Below are 15,327 nucleotides of genomic sequence, written 5' to 3'. Positions count from 1 at the left end.
CTGGCAACTTCTGAAACCAATCCCCTCACTGTGAGAGAAGAAAAAAACGAAAGGCATTCACTTCACGGGAAGTAAACTGCCTTCCAGTGACGTTTCCGTGCCTTCCTCCCACGTCCCATCACAAGCAAGAAGCCTGACGTTCCATCAGTGCCCATCTGCGTCCCAGCCACAGTGCTATACATACCATATGCATGTTCTCACGTACTCCCCTTGGCCAGCATCACCACCCTCACTTTTCCATGAGGAAAATGAAGTATCAAAGAAGTTAAGCCACCTACCCAAGGTCACCCGGCTTGTAAGCAGCATTGCCAGAACTTGAAATTGGATTTTAAGTTCAGGGCACCATATGTAATTTACAGCTCTGTGGCTTTCTGTCACACACGCACACCCCCACACACCCAGTAAAGAAGCTGTCATTAGCCTTGGTCTTACCTGGTGTCGTTCAGGACACAGGTGGGCTAGGTCTCGGATGTATATATAGAAAAGGAGGCTTTGTCTGCTCCCTCCTGTCTGCCCAGGAGCGTGCAAGCTGCAGAACCTGGCTCCTGGCCATGGCTCAGGGGAACCTTGAGCGGAGAACTTGTCAGGAATTGGATGATTCAGCAGGGGGAGGAGGTGCTGGGGCAGAATGGGGCAGAAAACAATTGTCAGTCTCCGGGAGAGACAAACCACCAGTCTCCAGAAAAACAAACCATTCCTATGAAGTACCCCCAATCCTTACGGGATGGCTGGAGTGAAAGAACACGGTGAAGGGCAGTACTTCCACTTGCTCACTGCAGCCAGTCTGCTCTGCTTTCCCAGCCTTGTGCCCCCAGGTTTTCACTTAAATGACAGCTGAGGGGCAGAGAGGCATAACAGGGAGGGGTGTATACCTTGGAGGAGGGAGGATCTGGGTTTGAACTTCAGGTCGGTTACTTAACACCCGTGTGACCCCAGCTCTACTTTGGTGAAGTGGGAATGTTAATAGTAACACCTGTCTCCCAGGGTTTTTGAGTGTTTCTTAGGTTTAGATGAAATTATTTCTAAATAGCACATGGCTGGGCATAATCAATATTGGCTTTAAATTATTAAATTGGCATTTTAAGAGAAACAATTTAGAATCCCAAAATTTAAAGCCTGGCTCAGCTCCTTTATAAGAAGCCTCTTGGGAAAACCTTTACCCATGTGAAGCCTGGTCTTAATGTAAAATGAAAGAGCAGTGTTGACAAGATTTATTCCATGAGATTCATTTTGTTTTTTTTTTTTTGTTTTTTGTTTTTGTTTTTTTTTTTTTTTTTGACAGGCAGAGTTAGACAGTGAGAGACAGAGAGAAAGATCTTCCTTCTGGTCTCCCATGCAGGTACAGGGCCCAAGGACCTGGGCCATCCTCCACTGCACTCCTGGGCCACAGCAGAGAGCTGGACTGGAAGAGGAGCAACCAACCGGGACTAGAACCTGGTGTGCTGGCACTGTAGGCAGAGGATTAGCCAAATGAGCTGCGGCGCCAGCCATTCCCCGAGATTCTTGAGAGAGCTGTGTGACATGAAGTCTGTAGAACGCGTGAACCAGGCATTTACATGCTGAATTGATGTTACGCTGATTAACCTGGGTGGTCCTGGGTAGTGGCCTGTACTACTGGTTTTGTACTGGAGTCATTCTGGGGGGTGCTTTTTTGGGGGAATGGGTGATCTCCTGTATCATGGCCCAGTGTTCCCCAAACCCTTCCTTCCCAACTGCTACTGGGCTCAGGGGCAAACCTGGCCAGTGAGAGGTGGGTCTTGCCCTTGCTTGCCAGTGCATTGAAGATGAACATTTCAGCTCAGAATGGGCTTCAGTTTCACAGTGAGGAGAGGATGAGAGGGTAGGGCTAGTTGGTTTGCCACTGGAATTGGAAGCAGAGTTAGGACTTACTCCATTATGGGATGTGGGTGTTCCAATCAGTGTCTTTAACTGCTGAGCCAAACACCTGCCCTGAGCTAACATTATTGAGCACTGGAGGAGAGGCAATGTGGCAGATTACTGAGTGAGAAGAAGTGTGACAGTGACGTTAGAGACACAGGCAGGAAACCTGAAGGACCTTTATGTCCATAATAATGAGATTGGTTTCCATTCTAAGTGCAATGGGAAGTCTCAAGAGGATTTTAAGAGGAAAGAGACATGTTCCAATTAAGTAACTACTTTGATTATATAATTTTGAAATAAAATATTACAGGAAAGTAAATAAGTAAAATATTCAAAACAGAAGCATTTAGATTTGCATTTTAGGAGGCTTCCTTTGATAGTTCTAAGGAGAAGGGATTTTAGAGGTGGCAAGAATGAACCTGGGGCTGGCAGTTAGGAGGCTATGGTAACAGTCTAAGCATACAATGGTGTTGGCTCAGACGGGGGTGATACCCTGGGGATGGTAAGTGGATCACTGTAGGATGGGCTCTTGGGCTATCATAGGGAGAACCTGCTAATGGTTTAGATGGAGGAAAGCAGACAGACAAGAATTAGGCATGAATCTCAGCCTTTTGGCTTCTGCAATGGTGCATACAGTTTATCATGCTTTACGTATGAAGAAACAGAAATCTTCACTGAAATAGCTCAGTTAGGATAGCGTTAGACTGAAGAAACAGGTTATATAACATATCCAAAGGTGCTGAGGCCAAAGAAGGCAGCGATGCTACTCAAATCCTGGTTTTATTTAGGCTGGCTCTCTGTGCTCAAGTCCCTTCCACCTCTATCCTACCTGAGTTGCCTCTCCATCTCTGAGCCTGGCTTCTCCCATGGAAAGAATGGATATAGGTTGGTCAGCTGAGGTAATTTTGGTTCTGCAGAACTGGACAGTGGTGGGGAAGAACACACTACCTTTCTGTCACCTGGTCAACCTTATTTTCCAGCCCTAGGAGAAAAAATATTTGGCATATGACAAACCTATAGTACCTTCATTCATTTATTCGATGTATGTCTAGTAAACATCTTCTAGGTACAGATATAGTTTTGAACTCAGTCTGTAACTGAGAACAGTATAAAGTCTCAGTGTGGTTTCATCTCAGCTTGGCCAAGCCCTAAGTGTTTATCCACGACTTTCCCATTCATCTCAGACCCAGTACTGCATGAACTTTGTCCTGCGGGTGGAACTACTCAGAATAGCTTGGGGAACACTTTATTGAATAAGTGCTTTTCAAATGGCAGCTCGTATTACTTCTTAAAAGAGCTTTCAGGGTCATGGGGGCAGGACTGGGCTACTTGTTTGACCAGTTACTAGGCCACCCAAATCTTGACAGATTATTGCAATGCTCTGCTTCTGTTTCCCCATCTGAAAGTGAGAAAAACATGCTGGCCTCATAGGACTGTTGTGGTTGATCATAGAGATAATACATGTAGGCTGCTGAGAACAGGGTAGGTGCACTGTGAAGACTATTATCATTTCTTAGGAAAGGATAATGGAAAGACAGAAGAAATGGTTACTCTTTTTAAAAAGATTTATTTATTTAAAAGGTAGAGCAAGAGAGAGATCATCTATGCACTAGTTCATTCTCCAAAGACCACAACAGCTAAGTCTTGGCTAGGCCAAAGCTAAGAACCAGGAACTCCCTCTGAGTCCCTCAGATAGCAGGGGCCTAAGCACTTGGGCCATCTTCTGCTGCATTCCCAGCAAGAAGATGAATCAGAAGAGGAGTACCTGAACCAACTGGCACTCCAATGTGGGATGTGGGCATCATAAGTGGTGGCTTAATCCACCACCCATAACATTGGCCCCTGATGACTTCTTCTGTTTTTTAAAATTTATTTATTTGAAAGGCAGAGTTACACACACACACACACACACAGAGAGAGAGAGAGAGAATCTTCCATCCACTGAATCACTCTGCAAATGGCCACAATGGTTGGGGCTGGGCCAGGCCGAAGCCAGGAGCTTCATCACAGTCTCCCACAAGGGTGCAGGGGCCCAACACTTGGCCATCTTTTGCTGTTTTTCTCAGGCACATGAGCAGGGAGATGGATCAGAAGTGGAGCAGCTGAGACATGAACCACTGCCCATATGGGATGTCGGCAAGGCGGGAAGTGGCTTTGCAACATTTTGACAACCCCCATTACTTCTTCAGTGCCTCTTGCATGATAATATTTATAAATATAATCTCATTTATACATTTATTAAGGTCTCAAGATGGGCATTATCTTCCTATTATAGAGATGAAGAAATTAGGACTAAAAAATTGCCATGACTAAGTCATATGGATTCACATTTATTGGATACTTATGATCCAGGCAATGTTCCAATCCTTTCCCACGCATCAAATCATATAACACATGGAAGACACTACTGTTACCACCATTTCCACAATGAGAACATTAATGCCCAAGATTTTTTTAAAAATTTTACTTAATGAATGCATTTTTACATAGATACAACTTTAGGAGTATTGTGGTTCTTTCCCCCATATAACACCCCCCCTCCAGCTCCCATCCCTGCTCCCTCTCCCTCTCCCATCTCCTTCTTCATTATGGTTCATTTTTAGTATGACTTTATATACAGAGGACCAACTCCATGCTTATCATAGACTTCAACAATTTGCACCCCCCCCCCCACAACATATAGAGTACAGTTTGGGGAGAGAATTTGCAGTCGATTCTCATAATTCAATAGGGACAGAGGTCCTACATGGGGAACAAGTGCACAGTGACTACTGTTGTTCCTCTAACAATTAACACTCTTTTTTTATAATGTCAATGATCATCCAAGGCTCTTGCCATGTGCTGCCAAGGCTATGGAAGCCTTTTGTGACCATAGACTCCATCAGTATTTGGACATGGCCATAAGCAAAGTGGATGTTCTCTCCTCCCTTCAGAGTAGAGTGTCTCCTTCTTTGATGACCCTTTCTTTCCTCTGAGGTCTCACAGAGATCTGCCATGTAGGATATGGGTTATTTTTTGTCATAGAGTCTTGGCTTTCCATGCCTGAAATGCTCTTGCAGGCCTTTCAGCCTGACTAGGAGGTCTTAAGGGTTGATTCTTTTTTTTTTTTTTTTTTTGACAGGCAGAGTTAGATAGTGAGAGAAAGACAGAGAGAAAGGTCTTCCTTCCATTGGTTCACCCCCCCAAATGGCCACTATGGCCAGCGTGCTGTGCCGACCCAAAGCCAGGAGCCAAGTGCTTTCCTCCTGGTCTCCCATGTGGGTACAGGGCCCAAGGACTTGGGCCATCCTCCACTGCCTTCCTGGGCCACAGCAGAGAGCTGGACTGGAAAAGGAGTGACAGGGACAGAATCTGGCACCCCAACCAGGACTAGAATCCAGGGTGCGCCGCAGGTGGAGGATTAGCCTAGTGAGCTGCGGCGCTGGCCAAAGGGTTGATTCTGAGGTCAGAGTGTTATTAATCGCAAATGTCATTCTAGAAGTCTGCTATGTGGACTGTTTCCCATGTTGGTTCTTCCTTCCTTTTTAATTTTATTATTTTTACCAGGTACTTGATGTTATTTATATCATCCATTTTAAACTTGGACCAGTCTATCTGTTGCCTTTAATATGATCATTTTAACAGTGAAGATGACATTTATACCACTGATTCTTATGGGTTTGGAGCCCCATGACTAGTTCTTAGGATGCCCAAGATTTTAAGATACTTTTCTAAAGTCACACAGATAAGAAATGACAGAAAGAGCATTTAAACCCATTTGAACCCATGTCTACCTGGCTCTAAATTCTAGTTCTCAATCACCATGTTCAATTATCAACACATTTTGATCATGGGAATAACTTCCAACTGAAAGAATATACATTTCTTTGAAATTCATCTTTGTTTTGATTTCTAGAATCAACATCTTTGGATTTCATCAGGTAAAAAAAGCTCTGAGGCAAAATAAAACTCAGCTTGAAGCTTGATTCTAATCTACAATTCCCTCTTCCAGTCTCATGGGAGCTCCGGAGGCATCTTATCATAAGATAACTTTTTTTTCTGGAGTTCAATATTAAATACTCACAAAGCCTGTGGGTGTGTGGCAGAAGTTAATAAAATAATTGATGAGCAGGAATATAATTACAGAGCTTTTACTTCAAGTAATGGAGGTGCATCATCCACAGGACCAAGCTTCTGACAGATACCAACCACAAACTCCAAATGAAATATTAGAAACCATATCTATCACAATGTCCTAGAGAGCAACCAAGGCAGGTGGAAATGGTAGGGAGTCCACACATGGAGGGATTATATGAGTTTTCCATTTTAAAATAGAAAATCCAAGAAAGAGAGTTGAATTAGGAAAGCTCTAAATTCTATTTATAAATTCTCCCCAAATCTGTAACTAATCCCTGAAATACAAAGATTCCATGCAGCTCTGGGCTACAACAACTGAGCAAAGTCTTCAGTGATTAGACACTGCAGAGTGGAGTTTCTAGTTTGAGTATGGCCAAGCTAACTGCCTACTAAAGCAAATAAGAAAACAATACCTCAGAAAAACAAAGCAAAATCCAGGTTCTTTACAACAAATTAAGACAATGCTCAGCATAAAATCCAGAAAAGAAATGGGAAAATGTGACCCATTTTCAAGAGAAATAGGATATTGATGGGGAAGTAAATAATCCAGATGTTGGAATTTATGGATAAGGATTTAAATAGCTATGCCATAAATACAATGATTATGCTTGAGGAGCAAGAGAAAATATGCTTAAAGTGAATAAATAAAGTCCTGGCAGAGAAATAGAAGTGATTTTTTACTAAGAATGTTTAACTGAAAAATCTATTACCTTAAATTAAAAATTAACGGAGTGGCCTCTACAGAAGATTGGAGAGGTTCAAAGAAACTCAGTGAACTTGAAATCCGGTCAAAAAATGATCAGTCTGAAGAACAGAGAGAAAAATATTGGAAAAGAATGGCTGGTCTCAGAGCTGGTGCTGTGCCACAGATTAATCCTCTGCTCCTGGCGTTAGCATCCCATATGGGCGCCGGTTCGAGTCCTGGCTGCAACTCTTTCAATCCAGCTCTCTGCTATGGCCTGGGAAAGCAGTAGAAGATGCCCCAAGCACCAGGGCCCCTGCACCCACATGGGAGACCTGGAAGAAGCTCCTGGCTCCTGGCTCTGGACTGGCTCAGCTCCAGCCACTGCAGCCATTTGAGGAGTGAACCAGCGGACGGGAGACCTCTCTCTCTCTCCCTCCCCCTCTCAATGTCTAAAACTTTACCTCTCAAATAAATAAATAAAATCTTAAAAAAAAAAAAAAAAGAATGGACGGTCTCTTGGTCAACTGTGGAATAATATACACAAGTGGAGTCCAAAAAGAACACAGAAAGCAAGATTTTGAGAAACAATTGCTGAAAGTTTTCAGATTTTGGTAAAAATACATATTTACAAATTAAAAAAAAAATCAGAAAATCCAAAACAAGAAAAATGCGAAGAAAAAAAAAGGAATCATACTTAAGCATACCTTAATCAAATTTCTTAGAACCAAAAAAATGAAGAGAAAATTGTAAAAGCAGACAGAGCAAAATGATCCAGCACATGGGGACAGAGATTTCAAACAACCACAGAGCTCTCTTCAGAAACAAAGGAAGCTGGGGAATGACCAGGGCAACACTACATTAGGTCATCCTCCGGCTGTAGCCCCCACAGCAGAATTTCTTAGCCATTCGTAGACAAACCAAAGTGCCTTTGTGGGAGACTCAGCATCTGAGTAGGAGTTTGTGAAAGCCCAGGAGAGCCCAAACTCTGGGAGTGTTGTTTAGAGGGTGGACTACACCTGGGTGGCAGACACTTTGCCTATGGTTTCTTTGTTTTGTTTTTTTTTTTCTTAAGATTTATTTATTTATTTGAAAGTCAGAGTTACACAGAGAGGAAAGGTAGAGAGAGAGAGAGAGGGAGAGAGGGAGGGAGGGAGAGAGGAAGGGAGGGAGGGAGGGAGAGAGGAAGGGAGGGAGGGAGGGAGGGAGGGAGGGAGGGAGGGAAGGAGGGAGGTCGGTCGGTCTTCTATCTGCTGATTTACTCCCCAACTGGTTGCAATGGCCAGGGCTGTGCTGATCCAAAGCCAGGAGCCAGGAGCCTCTTCCAGGTCTCCCAAATGGGTACAGGGGCCCAAGGACTTGGGACACCTTCTACTGCTTTCCCAGGCCATAGCAGAGAGCTGGATTGGAAGTGGAGTAGCCAGGACTTGAAACGGCACTCATATGGGATGCCAGCACTGCAGGCAGTGGCTTTACCCGCTATGCCACAACACAGGCCCCTTGCCTATGGTTTCAGCTCCAGAAATGACCCACATCAACCTAAAGCTTGGCTAAAACCCTATCTGGCCTTGGTCAGATGGTCTGCAGGAGTCATCTGTCAAGTGGCCCAGCATGAGTCATGCACACCAATGCATCAGGAGAGGGCTAGCACACTTGATCTTGACCATGGCCCCTGAAACAACCATTTAACTTGTCTGCTCTAACTCAGCTCCAGCCCATTGCAGCTGCAGTGTGAGATCAGTCCTGCTTGCATAGGGACCCAGGTCTACTGAACCCCAGGGGCAGGCTTGCTGATCTACATCCAACACAAGATCCTGAAAGGGACCTGAAAATTGGCTCCAGTCCCTCTACGCTGGAGCCCAAGGGCAGGTCTGCCTTCCCAGGGAACAGCTGGAGATTTGCCCATCTGTGCCACTGGGGAAATCTTGCCAAGTTCAGCTGCACAGTGGATCCCAAAATGACCCCAATGCTTGACTCTACCTCCTCAGAGCTATGATCTGATAGCAATTGTGCCCAGTCAGGACCCATGAAGGGCCACACCAATCTGAGTCCTCAGGGGCAGCTGACAAGTCTTGGTCCCATAGCAGATACTGAAATAGCCCCGAGTCTGAGCTCTGGCTTCTTTCAGCTGCCGATGAGAACCCCCAGGAGACATGTCCGTGTGTGACACTAGAGTCAGGCCTGAAGACTTGAAAGTCTGCTATAAAGCCTGAAGCAGCTTTGCAATGTGGTTTCTGCTCTCTCAGCTTCAGACTGGAGCAGTGCTGCCTGCCCAGGGTGACCCACACCCTGATCCAACAGGAGGTGACCCAGGGACCTGGAGGACATCACACCAAACTGCAAACCAGGTTACAGGCCTGCTGTCTGTATACCCCAAAGTAGACTCTTGTCCCTGCACCAGCCCTTTGGATCACGGTTCTGGAGTCTACCCAGGGATCCTAGCAGAATACTTCAACTGGCCAGTCAGTTCATAAGGACTGGCAGCAGTATTACTCCTTCACATGCACAGATATCATTGCAAGGCTGTAAGAAAAAAAATCAGGCCAACAGGACACCAGGAAAGAAAACTAATAAAGCATTGGAAATCTATGAATTGCCTGGAAGTGAATGAAAAATAATCATCTTAAAGGTGCTCAATGACATTCAAGAAAATCTATATAGGCAACTAAATGAATTAAAAAAAAAAACACTGCATGAAAGCTTTTGCTCTAAGATTAGGAATTAAACAAGGATTCCCCTTTTGACACTGTACTTTTTTTCAACACAATAGAAGTCCTCGCCAGAGCAGTGAGTCAAGAAAAAAAAATAAGAGGCATCCAAATCAGGAATAAGGAAGTAAAATGAGCTGTCTGCTCATGATTTATTTATAAAAAATCCTAAACACTCCACCAAAAGAAAAAAAAAAAACAGAACTAATAAACACATCGAGTAAAGTTGCAGGAATCAAAATCATTACACAAAAATCAGTACTATTTCTTCCATCCAAGTACTAACCACGGCAAGATTAGATAAGATTGGGTGGATTCAGGGTGGTATGGCCATAGACAAGTAATGTTTCTATACACTCACAATTAACTATCTTAAAAAGAAATCAAGGCAACAATCCCATTCACAATAGCAATAAAATAAAATAAAAGTAAATATTTAGGAATTAAATTAACCATGAAGGTGAGAGACTTACTGTAAACTATAAAACACTGATGAAAAAAATTGAAGAAAAAAACAAATAAAAAGATGTATCCCATCCTCATGGATTGGAAGATTAATATTATTAAAATGTCCATCCTACTCAAGGCAGTCTGCAGATTCAATGAAATCCTTATCAAAATTTCAATGACATTTCTTGCAGATATAGAAGAAGTATCTTAAAATTAATATGGAACCACACAAAATAACATAATTAGCCAAAACAACCTTGAGCAAAAAGAACAAAACTGGACTCATATCACTACCTGATTTTAAAATATACTACAAAGCTTTAAGTAATCAAACCAATATGATAAAAAAATGCACATAAATCAACTGACTTCTGACGAAGATGTTCAGAACACACAATGGAGAAAGAACAGTCTCTTCAATAAATAGTATTGTTACAACTTGATATCCATTTGAGAAGGATGAAATTAGGCCACTCATGCCAAATATTAATATCAACTCAAAATGAGGTAACAATGTAAAGATAAGATCTGAAACTATACAACTTAAAGAAAACATAAAAGGAAAGTTTCATGGTATTGGTCTGGACAATGACCTTTCTGGATGTGAAACCCAAAGAAAAATTTGCAAATTGGATTCCATGAAACTACAATGCTTCTGCACAGCCAAGGAAAAAAATCTACAGAGTGAAGACAAACATATGGAATGGGAGAAGACATTTACAAGCCAAATATCTGATTTGGTTAATGTTCAAAATATATACGGAACTCAAACAACCATAGCAAGAAAGCAAGTTATCTGATTAAAAAGTAGGCCAAAGGTCTGAATGGACATTTCACAAATGGCTGAAATGAAAAATCCTCAACATCACAAATCATCAGAGAAATCTACCTTAACATCACAATGATTTTAAACCTGTTTAGTATGTCTGTTATTAACAGGACAAGAGAAAAAGTGGTTTTGGTAATGATATAGAGAAAAGAGAATCCTTACGCCTTGCTGGTGTGAATGCAAATCATTGCAGCATTATGGAAAACATTATGGAGTTTTCTTAAACAATGGAAAACAGAACTATCTTATGACACAGTAATCCCACTTCTGTAAATATACCCAAAGAAAGTAGAATCAGTATTTTCCAGATATATCAACATGCATGTTCACTACAGCATTATCCACAATGACCAAGATACAGAAACAACCTGAGTGCCTGTCAACATATGAAGGCATGAAGGAAATGTGACTTATACACTGTTACTACACTGCATACTATACTATATCCTATGGAATGCTATCAACCTTACAAAAGAAATCCTGCCATTTGTAACACCATGGGTGAACCTGACAGACATTATGCTCAAAGGAACCAGGCATAGAAAGGCAAGCCCTGTATGATCTCACTTATATGTGTGAGGGATACAGTGGGGCAAAACAAAACCAAAGCCAAATTCAATCTCTCCTACTATATGCCCACAACATAGATCCAGTCTGTGACCCCAAAAGGTGTGGGGATTTCTCCCAACCAGCAAGCAAGCAATCCATTCCGCCAAAACACCAGCTAGGTGTCACCTCATTCAGTTCATTTATGACACTGTCTTCCCAGAGATAGCACTGGAGCCAACAGGTGGAAGACTCAGTCCCAGGAAACTGCCCCACTTCAGACACCAGTTGGAAGTCCATTTCTCCAGAACTTCTCCCTGGCTGTAACTTAGAATTCTTAAGATCTCCCCTCTTTTAGCCTTGATTGATTTGCTAGAAAAGCTCATAGATCTCAGTACAAAACACTTGTATTTACTACTTATTATAAAGGATGTTTTAAAGGTGACAAACATTCAGCTGAAGAAATACATAGAGTGGCACCTGGAATGGTCTCTAGTGCAGAACCCTCTATCCCTGCTGACTTGGGGTGTGCCACCTTCCTGGTCATGTGGATGCGTTCTGGCTCACCTACCCATAAACCTCCATGTGTTCAACTATACAGAAGCTCTCTGAAAACTGCCCTTTTTGGGTTTTTATGGAGATTTCATTGCATAAGCATGATTGAAGCACGAACAATCATGTAGAAATATAACTGGACAAAACAGCTATGATGTGATGTCAACTGGCTGACTGGGGAAGCCTACCAAGACTGGTCTATTCAGATTCTTCTTGGCCTTCTTGTATAGCTTTCTTCCAGGTATGGGTCAGAATTCCTTCTGAAAAGTGTCTTAGCGTCCACTATCAGACAAGGCAGGTCAGAGGATTTTTTTTGTGTGTGTGGTCAGCTCTAAGACAGAAAGACAAGGAAAGATTGGTGTTTCTATGACCTGCACTGTGGGAAGGAAATTCTAGTTTCTGTGATCTGCCTTGAGGAGGGAGTTATGAGCCAAGAACTGTAGATGAAAACCAAAATAAGTATCCTCATAGCACAATGTGGGATCTAAAAAGTTTAACTCAGGGAAGAAGAGAGTAAAACAGTGGTTTCCAGGAATTGGAGGGAACAAGTGAGGAGGAGGAAACAGAGAAGTTGTTCAAAGGGTACAAAGTATCAGTATGACACTTTCTGAAAATCTATTGTTCAACATGATGACAACTGTTAGTATTAACATATTGTCTGCTGGAAAACTGCTAAGAGAGGGGATCTTAAATGTTCTCACTACACACACATGCAAAATGCAGCTATGCGAAGTGGTGGATAAGTTAGCTCAATTATGGTAATCATTCCACGATGTATGCATATATCAACACATCAACTTTTTAAAAAATTATTTATTTATTTGAAAGGCAGAGTGACAGCAAGTGAGAGGCAAAGAGAGAAAGAGAAAGAGAGATCTTCCATCCATTGGTTCTCTCCCTAAATGGCCTCAACCACCTGGGCTGGGCCAGGCCAAAGCCAGGAGCCTGGAGCTCCATCCAGGTCTCCCATGTGGGTGGAAGGGAACTGGATGGGAAGTGGAGCAGCAAGTGCTTGACCAGGGCTCTGATATGGGATGCTAGCAGCACAAGTGAGGGCTTAATCTGATGTGCCACAACATATGGGTCAGGATTTAATGGTCAGTTACACCTTGATAAAGCTGAAAAAATTTCAAATAAAAAATCAGTTAATGAAATGAAAACTTACCTGAATCTAAAACAAAATCCTACAGTGACTCCCAAATGCCCTTAGTACAAATTCTGAACTCTGATAGGGTCCACACTGCCCCTGACTACATTTCCTGCCATTTCTTCCTGGGGCTATTGCCTTCATATCACGCTCTGGTGCTGTCATAACAAAGTAAAAAGCATAGGTAGCTTCAGTGACAGTACTTATCATCCCCCAGCAACGAAGGCTGGAAGTACCCCGCAGGTGCTGCCAGGTTGACTCCTAGGGAGGGCTGAGAGGAACGGGTCTCTTCCCAGTTTATAGATGGCCATCTTGATGTGCACATGGTGCTAGCTTTGTACTTACATGCCTCTGCACCCACAGTTCCCCTTTTTATAAGTACACTGTCATACTGGATTGGGGCCCACCCAATGACCTTACTTTAATATGATGGCCTCTATAAGAAGGGAACTTTGCTTCTTTAATTGTGGCCCTATCCTACCCTCTGCAACAATCCCTGAAACTTAATAGGTGCTTGTGGTGGACTCAAGATGGCTGCAGATATTTTTAGCAATCCTATTGGAAGGTGGGGCCTATTTCAGGCTACTCATCCTTTAATCTTGGCTGAAATGCGACTGCTCTTCCCCAGTATAATGCCACAGAAATATGCTGCTCTGGGCCTAATCTTTAAGAATACTGGGGGCTTCTGCTATGGTCTTGGGAGGGCCTGAGCTATCATGAAAGGAATCTGACTGCCCTGCTGGAGAAACCACACGCAGGACCCTAAGATGGCATGGAAAGGGCAAGGGTCTTAGTCACCCCTGCCAAGGGCCCTGGGCTTATGTGTGAAGCAGTCTTGAAACCTCCAGCACAACTCAGCTGGTGGCTGAGAACCACTGAGGATCTCAGCGGATGCTGCTTGGAGCAAAAAGATTCCTGCCAAGCTCAAATTCTTGACCCACAAACTCATGAGATGAAAAGAACGGAGAGCTGTTCAGAGCTACTGTGTTCGGGGGTGGTTTGTCACGCAGCCATTCACACCCACAACCAGGCTCAATGGATTCCCCTAACCATACCACAAGGAGCACCCAGAAACCAGTGCTTTCTAACAGGGAAACAGAAACCCAGAGGAGTTAAGTCACATGACTCTGCTCTTGTGCAAGTGAGTGGCAGAGTCAGTTCAAGCCCTGAACTAGGAGTCACAGAGTCACACATCTCTCCAAGCCTACATCTGCCACAATTCTCGGATTCCAGTCACTTTGTTTTGCCAGAGAGGACAGCAATGCAGCTCCTTTGGATGGGCAGCTGGTAAACTCAGAAAGCAGCAGAGATGAGAGTCCTTGCTCACTTAGAAATGCATCTCAAGCCTTGCTGTCCAGAGCTCAGCACTGCTGGGGGGAGTCTGCCCTCAGTAGCAAGGTCACATAGAAGACCACAACATCAGATGAACCTGCTCAACCCTGGCCAGTGGGAGGAAACAGTGGTGATGGCCCACTTGATAGAGTCAGCACTGGTTTGAGTCAGAGATGTCTCCCTTGGAGTGAGAAGGAAGGATGGTAAGAAGCGAGCAGACAAGTCCCTGTTCTGCTAATGATCCTGGTGAAGAACTTGGACAACTGCTCATCTGTGAAGTGAAGGAGCTAGACTAGAGGATCCCAGCATTGCTGCTCATCACATGTCAGGCCTCGTAATGCTTTGTTGTGGGTGCTGTCCTGTGTGATGCAAGTGGCACCTACCCTCTGCCATGACAATGTAAAGCAACTCCAGACATTATCAGTGTCTATAAGGGACAATTTTACCCCAGTTGTAACCTATTGGATTAGAGGATCTTTTCAGTTCTGATAGTTTGTAAGCCTCAATTACCTAATCTATACAAGGAAAATTTTTAAAAATATATCATTTGGCTGACCTCACAAGACAATGCAGGGGACCATATGAATGAGTGGCTTAAAAAGACACAAGAAGAAGATGATGGCGGAATAGTGAGGGCGCGCACCGATAGTCCGGGAAAATTTAGTTTAATAAAAGGGGAGTTACGGTAGCCGCAGAAAATAGAACCAAAAAAATTGCAGGGGAAACCCTTCTGGATGGAGCAGGCGTGAATTGGAGGACCTACTGGGAGAACAAGGTCGCCCACCACGCGGAAGCCAAGTCGCAGGACCCAGCCGCAGAAGCCCCAGGGTCTACGCGACAGTGCTCCAAGGGGAGTGCATGCCACACAGACAACAGCGGGGAGACTTGGGACGCTCAGGGCTCCGAGTCCACACATTGGCGCTGGAAGGGGAGGTGAGCTCAATAACCCGAGACATTGGTGGGGAAACGGGGGTCAGAATCTAGAGGGGGGCCGGAAAGTGCAGCAAACTCACTACCGGAAAGAAGGAAAAAAAAAAGCTTCGGGGTTTCTCTTCCCCCTAACCTTGCAAAGGTTACAAGG

At 43.7% G+C, this 15,327-nt stretch overlaps 1 protein-coding gene across 2 annotated transcripts in view; it reads right to left on the bottom strand.

The window, feature by feature from the left end:
- Nucleotides 1-540, bottom strand: part of ACSM1 (acyl-CoA synthetase medium chain family member 1) — a 38,906-nt gene extending 38,366 nt beyond the window's left edge. For both annotated transcript variants that reach the window (XM_051847828.3, XM_051847829.3), the window contains exon 1: nucleotides 433-540. The gene's annotated coding sequence lies outside the window, so the exon portion shown is untranslated. The remainder of the gene's footprint in view (nucleotides 1-432) is intronic.
- Nucleotides 541-15,327: the final 14,787 nt, after the last annotated feature.

The sequence above is a fragment of the Oryctolagus cuniculus genome, chromosome 19 (assembly GCF_051225735.1).
Source record: "Oryctolagus cuniculus isolate XC-2025 breed Fujian yellow rabbit chromosome 19, ASM5122573v1, whole genome shotgun sequence".
Taxonomy (NCBI): domain Eukaryota; kingdom Metazoa; phylum Chordata; class Mammalia; order Lagomorpha; family Leporidae; genus Oryctolagus; species Oryctolagus cuniculus.
This window is presented reverse-complemented; position numbering and strand designations above follow the sequence as displayed.